Source organism: Megascapheus bottae, chromosome 35 (genome assembly GCF_031878675.1).
Source record: "Megascapheus bottae isolate mThoBot1 chromosome 35, mThoBot2.hap1, whole genome shotgun sequence".
In the NCBI taxonomy this organism is placed as follows: Eukaryota; Metazoa; Chordata; class Mammalia; order Rodentia; family Geomyidae; genus Megascapheus; species Megascapheus bottae.
The window spans coordinates 70,741-79,965 of record NC_143543.1 but is presented as its reverse complement, the minus strand read 5'-3'; the positions used below and the strand labels follow the sequence as shown (position 1 = coordinate 79,965).

The following is a 9,225-nucleotide window of genomic DNA, read 5'->3' as shown; positions in this document are numbered from 1 at the left end:
GGACCCCAGCAAGGCCCTCCTCGAGGACCCCAACAGGGACCCCAGCAAGGCCCTCCTCGAGGACCCCAACAGGGACCCCAGCAAGGCCCCCCACGAGGACCCCAACAGGGACCCCAGCAAGGCCCTCCTCGTGGACCCCAACAGGGACCCCAGCAAGGCCCCCCACGAGGACCCCAACAGGGACCCCAGCAAGGCCCTCCTCGTGGACCCCAACAGGGACCCCAGCAAGGCCCTCCTCGAGGACCCCAACAGGGACCCCAGCAAGGCCCTCCTCGAGGACCCCAACAGGGACCCCAGCAAGGCCCCCCACGAGGACCCCAACAGGGACCCCAGCAAGGCCCTCCTCGTGGACCCCAACAGGGACCCCAGCAAGGCCCCCCACGAGGACCCCAACAGGGACCCCAGCAAGGCCCCCCTCGAGGACCCCAACAGGGACCCCAGCAAGGCCCCCCTCGAGGACCCCAACAGGGACCCCAGCAAGGCCCCCCACGAGGACCCCAACAGGGACCCCAGCAAGGCCAATCTCCTCAGTAACCCACAAGTCAGTATCAGGTGTGGTTTAAATTTGTTCTCTTGACTTTTAAAAATCACTCTGCTGCATTTCCGACAGTGAGGACAACAGCCCTGAGCTTCCTTTCATTCTGTGCTTGTCCCTCTTGTGCTGCCTTGTGAAGAACCAGGCTCTCTCCGCTTCTCGGTGTCCCCTCCACACGTCCACCTGGCCACTGTGCCCTGACTGCCTGGCAGCAGCTAGTGACTCCGTGCTAACATCTCCGCTCCATTTTACCTAGATATCATGTTGCTAAGTATTTGTTCTTCCAGTACATTGAAATGAGCACATGCTCAAGATAAAGGCATGTCTACCTGAGACCAGAACTGAAAAGCATGTGTTCTGTACATCCACACTGCCTTCGTGAGAAGCACCAAGACTAATTTTGCTGGCTGATTTCTTAGGAATACTTTTGTAACATACACATGCACCATCATTTCCCGTGAACACTGCATTTTACACTATAATCATGGTTATACTCATTTTCAATAACATACTTCTTAGGAAACTTTGGCATCCAAATACAGATAGACTGGTCTCTTTGGTTAGTGATTTCTGATTATATGGCTGCCTTTTCTGTGTTCTCTGTGGCTCGATGTCCCATGCTTGCATTCTGTCCTGTGTGTGGCTCTGTGGTTAGTTCTTTAACTCATGCCTGTGTGTGGTGTGTAGCCAGAGTAAACAGAAAGAAAGGACAAAGAAAATAGAGAAAGAGGAAGAAGACATGAGCTGTCGCCCCCCCACCCCGATTCTGACAAGATCTGAAGCCAGGGTACTCACAGCCCCGCATAACCTGATTTTCTTATGTCTTTGTTTCAGAAAGTGGAGAAGATGTGCAGAGGACTTTCCAATGGAATCATCTGGCCACGCTGTCCCTTCACTAAGTCAATAAAACAATGAGCATGCGAATTCTGACAGCCTTCGCTTTTGTTTGTTAACATCCATCAGCTGTACGTGGGGCTCTATGCTAAGGCTCAGATTTACCCCTCCCTCTTCTCCCCCTTCCCTCCCCCTAACTTCTCTCTTTGATTTGTGGCTGAGAGTCGACCCCATACTTAAAATCTAGAACCCCCTCTGAAGGCTCCCAGGGAGCCCTCATGTGGACCGGTGGCCGGCGGCTAGGCAATTGTGCAGAGGCCATGGTCTGTGTGCAGCTGCAGGTGAAGGAGCTCCCTAGGGCCCAGGGCCTGGTGGGTGTCATGCGAGCGGGACAAGAATGTTAAGTAAGCATTCAGCTGATAATCTTGTCATTCTAGAATAACACTCGAGACAGAAGAACCCCTCACACTTCCAAAGTAGCCAACTGTTTTCTGGGAACGGAGTGTGCCATCCAGGCCTTGGCATCCATGGCACTCTGTCCTCTTCACCTCACAGTTTCCCGGTTCTCTCAGGGTTATATAATCACCATGCTGGATTTCCTGAAAGTCACAGCAGGATGGCAGTCAATGCCATGGAGCTCAGGCAGTTGTGTAGGAGCTGGCGTCTGCCTCCGTGAGTTTTTTCGTCAGTACTGTACTGCGGGATGGCGCTAACTCTGGACGCCCCACTTGCTAACAGCCTGAGCTTGGGTATGGCCAGAGTTAGAAACACCTCAGGGCATTTGCACAACTTACAGAACAATATTCACACATACCTGTGCAACTCAAAGAAAACAACTTTTTTTTTCTTCTATGTAAACTTGATGTGACTCCAAGTCTTAATTAGATTTTATGTGGAGATAGGGTTCTTTTGTGCAATTCCAAGAGTCCTAAGAAATCTCCTAATATTAGTTCTAGTGGAAAAACATCTAATCTTTTTTTTTTTTCCAGTCCTGGGCTTGAGCTCAGGGCTTGAGCGCTGTCCTTGGACTTTCTCAAGGCTAGAGCTCTACCACTTGAGCCTCAGCACCACTTCTGGCTTTTTTCTATGTATATGGTACCGAGGAATCGAACCCGTGTCTTTGTGCATGCTAGGCAAGCACTCTACCACTAGGCCAAACTCCCGGCCCCAAAACATCTAATCTTATTTGGGGGAAATTATCAAAACAATGGAAGGTTAAAATATATAAGTAAATAAAATTACAGCACTTTTGTACAGTGTCATTTTGCTGTTAAGAATCATCATTCAAAGTGGCACTGTGGCTCCAGGGGTAAGTTGGTAGCCTTGAGCCGAAGAGCTCAGGGACAATGCCCAGGCCCAGAGTTCAAGTCCCACGAATGACCTAAAAAAATAATCATTCCAAAAGCTACTGATAAGTGAGCCCTTGAAATCTTTAGAAATCCCCTTTCTGCTCTGTGTGGAGATGGTGGGGTCCCTCTGTAATCCTAGCACAGCACACAAGGATGGAAGGACAAGACCAGCTGTAAATGCATGTGTGTAAGGCCACCGCAAATTATTGAAATCGTTTCCAAAGGGGTGGGGCTGAGAGAGACCAGAGAGTGCAACCAGGGTTCTTTGTACACAGGCATGGAGATGACACAGCAAGCACCCCCAAATCCGTGATTCCAATAGACACTAACAAAAAAATCTTTTAAGGACAGAAAAATAGAGATGTGGTGTTGGTACAAGACCAAGGCATAAAATTTACGTCTAGCTTTAAGTGAAAAGGAGGAATCCTGTGAGGCTTTTCAATAGTGTTTCTACCATATTGTAGGTGTTGGATGTTTCTGATGAGTTCAGAGGTGATATTTTTCTTGTGTGATAAGCCAATCTCCTTTCTTCAGAGCTGACATTAGAGAAGGTCAGAGGAAAAGCCAGAGCCAGGTGATAAATGACGGAATCGGCTGCGCTGTTCCCAGATCCACTGAGCTAAGGCCAAGGCTGGCTCCCATCTGGACCACTGCCTCCACTTCCGCCACACACGGCTGTCCAGTGGGCCTGGCCGTCCCTTGTGTCTGTGCCCTCAGACCTTTCTTTCCTGCCGGGAGGTCGGGGCCACTCCCGTCACCGTGCCTCCCCACAAGGCCCCCAGAACCAGAGGCTCTAATAACGACGGACAGATAGGGGAACATGTGACAACACACCTACTCTGCCTCATCTTTGAAGTCCAAAAGCCCAGCTGGAAAGCTACCTGCTTTCCTGGAGGCAGGGAAGGGGAACCAAGTTCTGGCACGTCCCCTTCCGAACACAGCTAGAATTATGCTAGGAAAAGGTCCTCATCATGAGAAAGCTGCAAGCCATGTTGTCTGTGACAAACACCACTGCGCAGGAGACCCTTCTGCAATCTTCTCCTCACCTCTTCAAAAAGGGACCGAGAGAGCCATGGGGGCAGCGCAGAATTGCTCATACACACTGGCAAGAGGCCCCACAGGCTGCCGGCCCCACGGCCTCCCTTGCCTTACCTCCACCATGCCACACTCCAATTAGCCCAACTCCCCAGTACCCCAAGACCACACATACAGGGCAGCGAGTGAATTGAAGAGAGTAAACAAGCGAGCAGCTACAGACACGGCAGAAAAAGGGCAGACGGTGGACCAAGGACAAGACCTCACCAGCACACAAGACTTGTAGAAAACACAGCAACTTATTTCCAAGTACCACAAGGAAAAATCAAACAAGACAATGGGGATGAGAAAAGAAGATGCTTCTGAAGGCAGAATTCACCCAAATGCATGAGGAAACATTTGTGATGAAGACCAGGAGGATGGAAAGAAGCCAAACATGCTTGCTTGAGACAGGAGTGCCTACCTCATCCCAGCTGCTGGGGAGAGGGGGGCAGAGTGGGGAGTCCTGAGAGTCAGGACTACCTCCCTCATCCCAGCAGCTGGGGGGGGGGGCGAGGCAGAGTGGGGAGTCCTGTTAGTCAGGGGCCAGCTACAATGTGAGGCAAGAAAGTTCAAGTAAACAGAGGCCTTCCCACCGCCATAGTTCTCAGAAACATTAACTAAGTGAAGTATCAGTAATTTAGTTCCAGAAGTGTGGGAGGTGTATCTGATCGGGGAGATGGTAGACCCACAGGAGGATGACTGAGCAAGAAGCCTTCTACAGATGAACTGGCCCCGTTGTTCAACGACTTAATGAAAAACTAGAAATAAAAAATTTTGCACATTGCAGAAATTGGCATTGTCCATAGCTAAAGAAGCATACAAAGGCTATGGAACTGAGACTCATCAAGAGGTGACAGGCCTTATTCAGTACATAATTTTCACTGATCAAAATTTTCTGGTTGTGATTTTAAAGTATGTCTTAGAAGAAATAAATTGCAAGCCTAATATTGTAGAATATTCAGGAGAAGACTGAGGCCTGCCACAACCTGGCACGTTGAGGGACTGGGCACTTGTGTTATTATGGCATGGAAACCCCGTTCTTGGTTCCGTGCCAGCCTGAGCTTTGCAACACAAGGATCCTCATGAGTGGAGTATTTCAGGATCCCTGTGTCTTCAACCTCAAGGCTTCTACGATTAGAAACAAATCAGCAGAGACTCTTGGTCAGTATTCCTGGGCCAGAATAGCTGGGGTTTCCTAGCAGCATTTCCTAGCCCATTACAGATCTGAGCAGAAATGGCCTATATAGTGAAAAAAAGAAAAAAGAAAAAAAGAATTAGCTGACGCTAAGACACATAAGGACATACACAGCAAGAGAGGTGGTGTTTCGGCTGCATTGCTCACCATAAATATCAGCTGTCTTTGTTTTGGGCTGAAGAACCAGGAGGTAAACATGAACACACACACGTACACACTAGTGAAGCTCGCTCACTCATACTGGAAGTACAGAGTGACGTCCCTTGGCATGAAATTCAGATGACGGTGATAACATCTCAATATATGGAATAACTACACAGAGACTCTTCTTTCAAGATTTTGCCAAAGTGTCATCTCTTACCCTTTATGAATGACACAACAGGCAGCTTCCTCCACACCCCCATCCTGCTGGGCTGAACCCCAGAGAGAAAGGATGGACGGGAGGCGTCCTCTCTGTCAGATGAGAAGTCACTGCCCAGCTCAAAGCCCCATTGTCCTGTCCTCCTGATAAAGGGAGCGGCCCGCTTCCCAGCACACACTCCAGAGCCACTGGAGCCTCCTCCACCATGCTGGTGGTCCTGCTCACCGCGGCCCTGCTGGCCCTGAGCTCCGCTCAGGAATATGATGAAGGTACAAGAAATGGGTGCTGGCTGCACTTGGGGTGCACTGAGGCGGGAGGTGGCTGCACCTGGGGTGCACTGAGGCAGGAGGTGGCTGCACCTGGGGTGCACTGAGGCAGGAGGTGGGTGCTGGCTTCACTTGGGGTGCACTGAGGCAGGGGCTGGCTGCAGCTGGGGTGCACTGAGGTGGGAGGTGGGTGCTGGCTACATTCGGGGTGCACTGAGGCGGGGGGTGGCTGCACTCGGGTGCACTGAGGCAGGGGGTGGGTGCTGGCTACACTCAGGATTAGGGGACCATGGTCAGTAGAAGAAGTGTGCAGACAAGGAAAGAGGTGAGAGTGGAAATGCCAGCTTGTCCTCATTCCGTGGCAAGGACTTAGACTTTCTCACGTAAAATCGGAGCTTAAATCAACTCTTTAATTTTTTGGTGTGAGGATTTTGTGCAAGATAGGCCCATGCCCCACACCTGAGCCCTGGCCTGCCATTCCACAGAGGATTTTGAGCAGGTATGTGGCAAGGTAAGGCTTGCCTTTGTAGAACCTCACTCCACACAGAGAGGGATGTTGGAGGGAGGCTCCGCTGTGAACCAGGCATGGCAAGTTAAGGCAGTGGTGCCTGCTGTGCTGTGTACTTGGGCAGCCGTTTCTGGGAGTGAAGTCAAAGACTAATTTGAAACTCTGAGAGCACTGATATCATGGGTTTTGCTTCCAGGGGAAACCTCATTTGAACATCTTTAACCAAGACCTTACAGGCTTTTTCCAGGCAGTAAAGTGTGAGCATTTCCACATGGCAAGTGAGTGGACAGAGGATTCTTTATGAGCAGGCAGAGGTCAGGAGGAAGGCTAGTGTGGGAGAGGCAGGTGCTGGGAGGCAGAGGCCAGGGAAGAAGGTGGCAGAGGTAAAGAGAGTCCCTGAGCGCTTCCATTCCTGCTCTGCCCACACAGAATCAGAGGACCTAAACACAAGCCCTGACCAGAGACCCCTTGCTGAAGGACTCCCACCAAGGCCGTCTGAAGATGAGAACCAGGAGGATGCTCTTCCACGGGGACCCCCCCAAAAAGGAGGCAAGCAACGGAATTCTCGCCCTCCTGCTGGGAACCAGCGGTGGCGGCAGCAGCAGCAGCAAAATCGTCCCTCCGGCTCTGGGGGCCCAGGTCTCCAGCCAGGAGGCCGGGGGAGGGGACAGCAGCAGCAGAAACGCCCAGCTGGTCTCAGGAACCAGCAGCGATCTCCAGGAGGCCAATCACTTCCGTAATCCATAATCTGTCAGCAGGTATGCGTCTCCTCCAAAATGTCTAACTCCTACTCTTTTGGAAACAGCATCCAAATGAATTGACTTTACACATGTCAAAATCACAGTCTTTCTTCCCTTTTTGGTTTTCACTAGTGAGAGCCTTCTCCAGGATGGTTCTGTTTTGGTTTTGGTTTTTGGGTTTTTATTTTCTTGTTGGTCATGGGGCTTGGACTCTGGGCCTGGGCCCTGTCCCTGAGCTCTTCAGCTCAGGCTACGGCCCTACCTCTGGGCTTGGGTGTTGTCCCTGAGCAATTCAAGGCTCCACCTTATCCTTGAGCCAGGCCCTTCTGGTTTTCTAGTGGTTAATTGGAGATAAGAGTCTCCTGTTCTTTAGTGCCCAAGGCTGGCTTTGAACCACGATCCTCGGATCTCAGCCTCCTGAGTAGCTAGGATTACAATTGTGAGCCACCACATCCAGCTATGGTCCTGGTTTTGAGGACCACAGCTCCAAGTTTCCTTTTTTCTGTGCTTGTCTCTCTTGTGCTGCTTTGTGAAGAGCAGGGTCTTCCCTTGGGCCCTCTACTTCTGTGCTCGGACTCCATGGCACTCCCCTCCACACTTTCACCTGGCCACTCTGCTCTGCCTGCCTGGCAGCAGCTAGTACCTCAGTGCTAGTATTCACGAGATATTAGTAAAATGCAGTCAAACACTGTGCAGTTTTCTCCCTCTCCCCAGTACTTTTAAACAGGCACTTGTTTAAAGTAGAAAGATGTAAAGCTAAAATTTAAAAGGATAAATCGTTTTACTTCTTTACCCCTTCCAAGGAAAGCCCTACCATTAATTCTGCTAGATAAATCCTTTGAGAGTATGACATATTTATGTGATCGTTTTCTCATGACTCATATCAAGAGTTTTATTCAAATTTGTGTGTTGGCCAGGTGCAGGTGGCTCATGCCTGTAATCCCAGCAACTCAGGAGGTTAGACCGGCAGGATCTCAGCCTAAAGCCAACCCATTTGGGAAAACCTGAGAATTCTGTTTCCAGAATAACCTGATAACACTGGAGGTGTGGCTTAAATGGTAGAGTTACAATATATGAACAAGAAAGCCAATGAGTACATGAGGCACTGATTCAAGCTTTAGTACCAGTAAAGAGAAGAAGGAAAGATTAAAAAAAATATGGCTAGGTGGCTCACGCCTGTCATCCTAGCTACTCAGGAGGCTGAGAACTGAGGATCATGGTTCAAAGTCAGCAAGGACACTACAGTCCATGAGACTCTTCTCTCCAATAAACCACTAGAAAACTGGAAGTGGGGCTGTGGCTCAAAGGGTAGGCAGTAGCCTTGAGCTAAAGAGCTCAGGAGCAGTGCCCAGACCCAGGGTTCAAGTTCCATGACTGACCAAAAGCAAAAATATGTGTGACTCTTGTTTGAAATAACATACAGTTCATAGACATAGATACATTTCTTTGGAACATGCGTGTTCTGTTATTATTCTGTTTTACAATTGTATACTATCAATGGTATGACTCTGCTATGATTTTTTGCTTTTCAGCTACATTGTATATTACCATACTTTAACACCTTTAGTCTGGTGTGAATACCTCATTTTCATAAGATACATTTCAGCCACCATCTTTCCAAAGATACCCCTAAAATTTTTCAAATGCAAATAGAAGATAACCAACGTGGGCAAAGATTGTCCAGGTGTTATAAGAAGGCAAGGGTGCTTTGCAAAGACACAGATCAGAATGCTAAAGGAGGTGGGGCAGAAGAGAGGGACTGGCCAGGCCTTCCCCACCACCTCCTTTCTTTGTTTCAGAAAGAGAATGAAGAGACCACCATGACCACCACCCACAATGACACCAACCATGATGACAACACCCACAGCTGTACCCTGGGCTGCCTGTGGAGGGGACATGGGGGGACACCCAATAAATCAACAAGCATGGGAGTCCCAGCGATGCTTCTCTGTGTGGGGAGGATGTGGGGGAACGTGGGGAGACGTGGGGGATGTGGATGATGTGGGGGGATGTGGAGAATGTGGGGGATGTGGGGAGATATGGAGATGTGGGAGGAAGTGGGAGGTCATGGGAGGCGGTAGGAAGATGTGAGAGGATATGAGGGAATATGGGGAGATGTAGGAAGATATGGGAAGGCATAGTAGGCTGTGGAGGATGTGGAGGACGTGGGGGACATGGGGGGACGTGAGGGGATGTGGGGGATGTGGGGGATGTGGGAGGATGTGGGGGGATGTAGAAGGGTGTGAAGATGTGTGAGGAAGTGGGAGGACATGGGAGGTTGTAGGAAGATGTGGGGGAATTTGGGGGGATGTTGGAGGACATGGGAGGACGTGGGAGGAGGTAGTAGGATGTGGGAGGAT

The 9,225-nt window shown here is 50.1% G+C and overlaps 1 long non-coding RNA gene across 1 annotated transcript; it reads left to right on the top strand.

Moving 5' to 3' along the window:
- Positions 1-5,536: 5,536 nt before the first annotated feature.
- On the top strand, positions 5,537-8,772 carry LOC150042428 (uncharacterized). The gene is made up of 3 exons (XR_016533612.1): positions 5,537-5,620; positions 6,555-6,883; positions 8,665-8,772. It is a non-coding gene; the product is annotated as an uncharacterized LOC150042428 (long non-coding RNA).
- Positions 8,773-9,225: the final 453 nt, after the last annotated feature.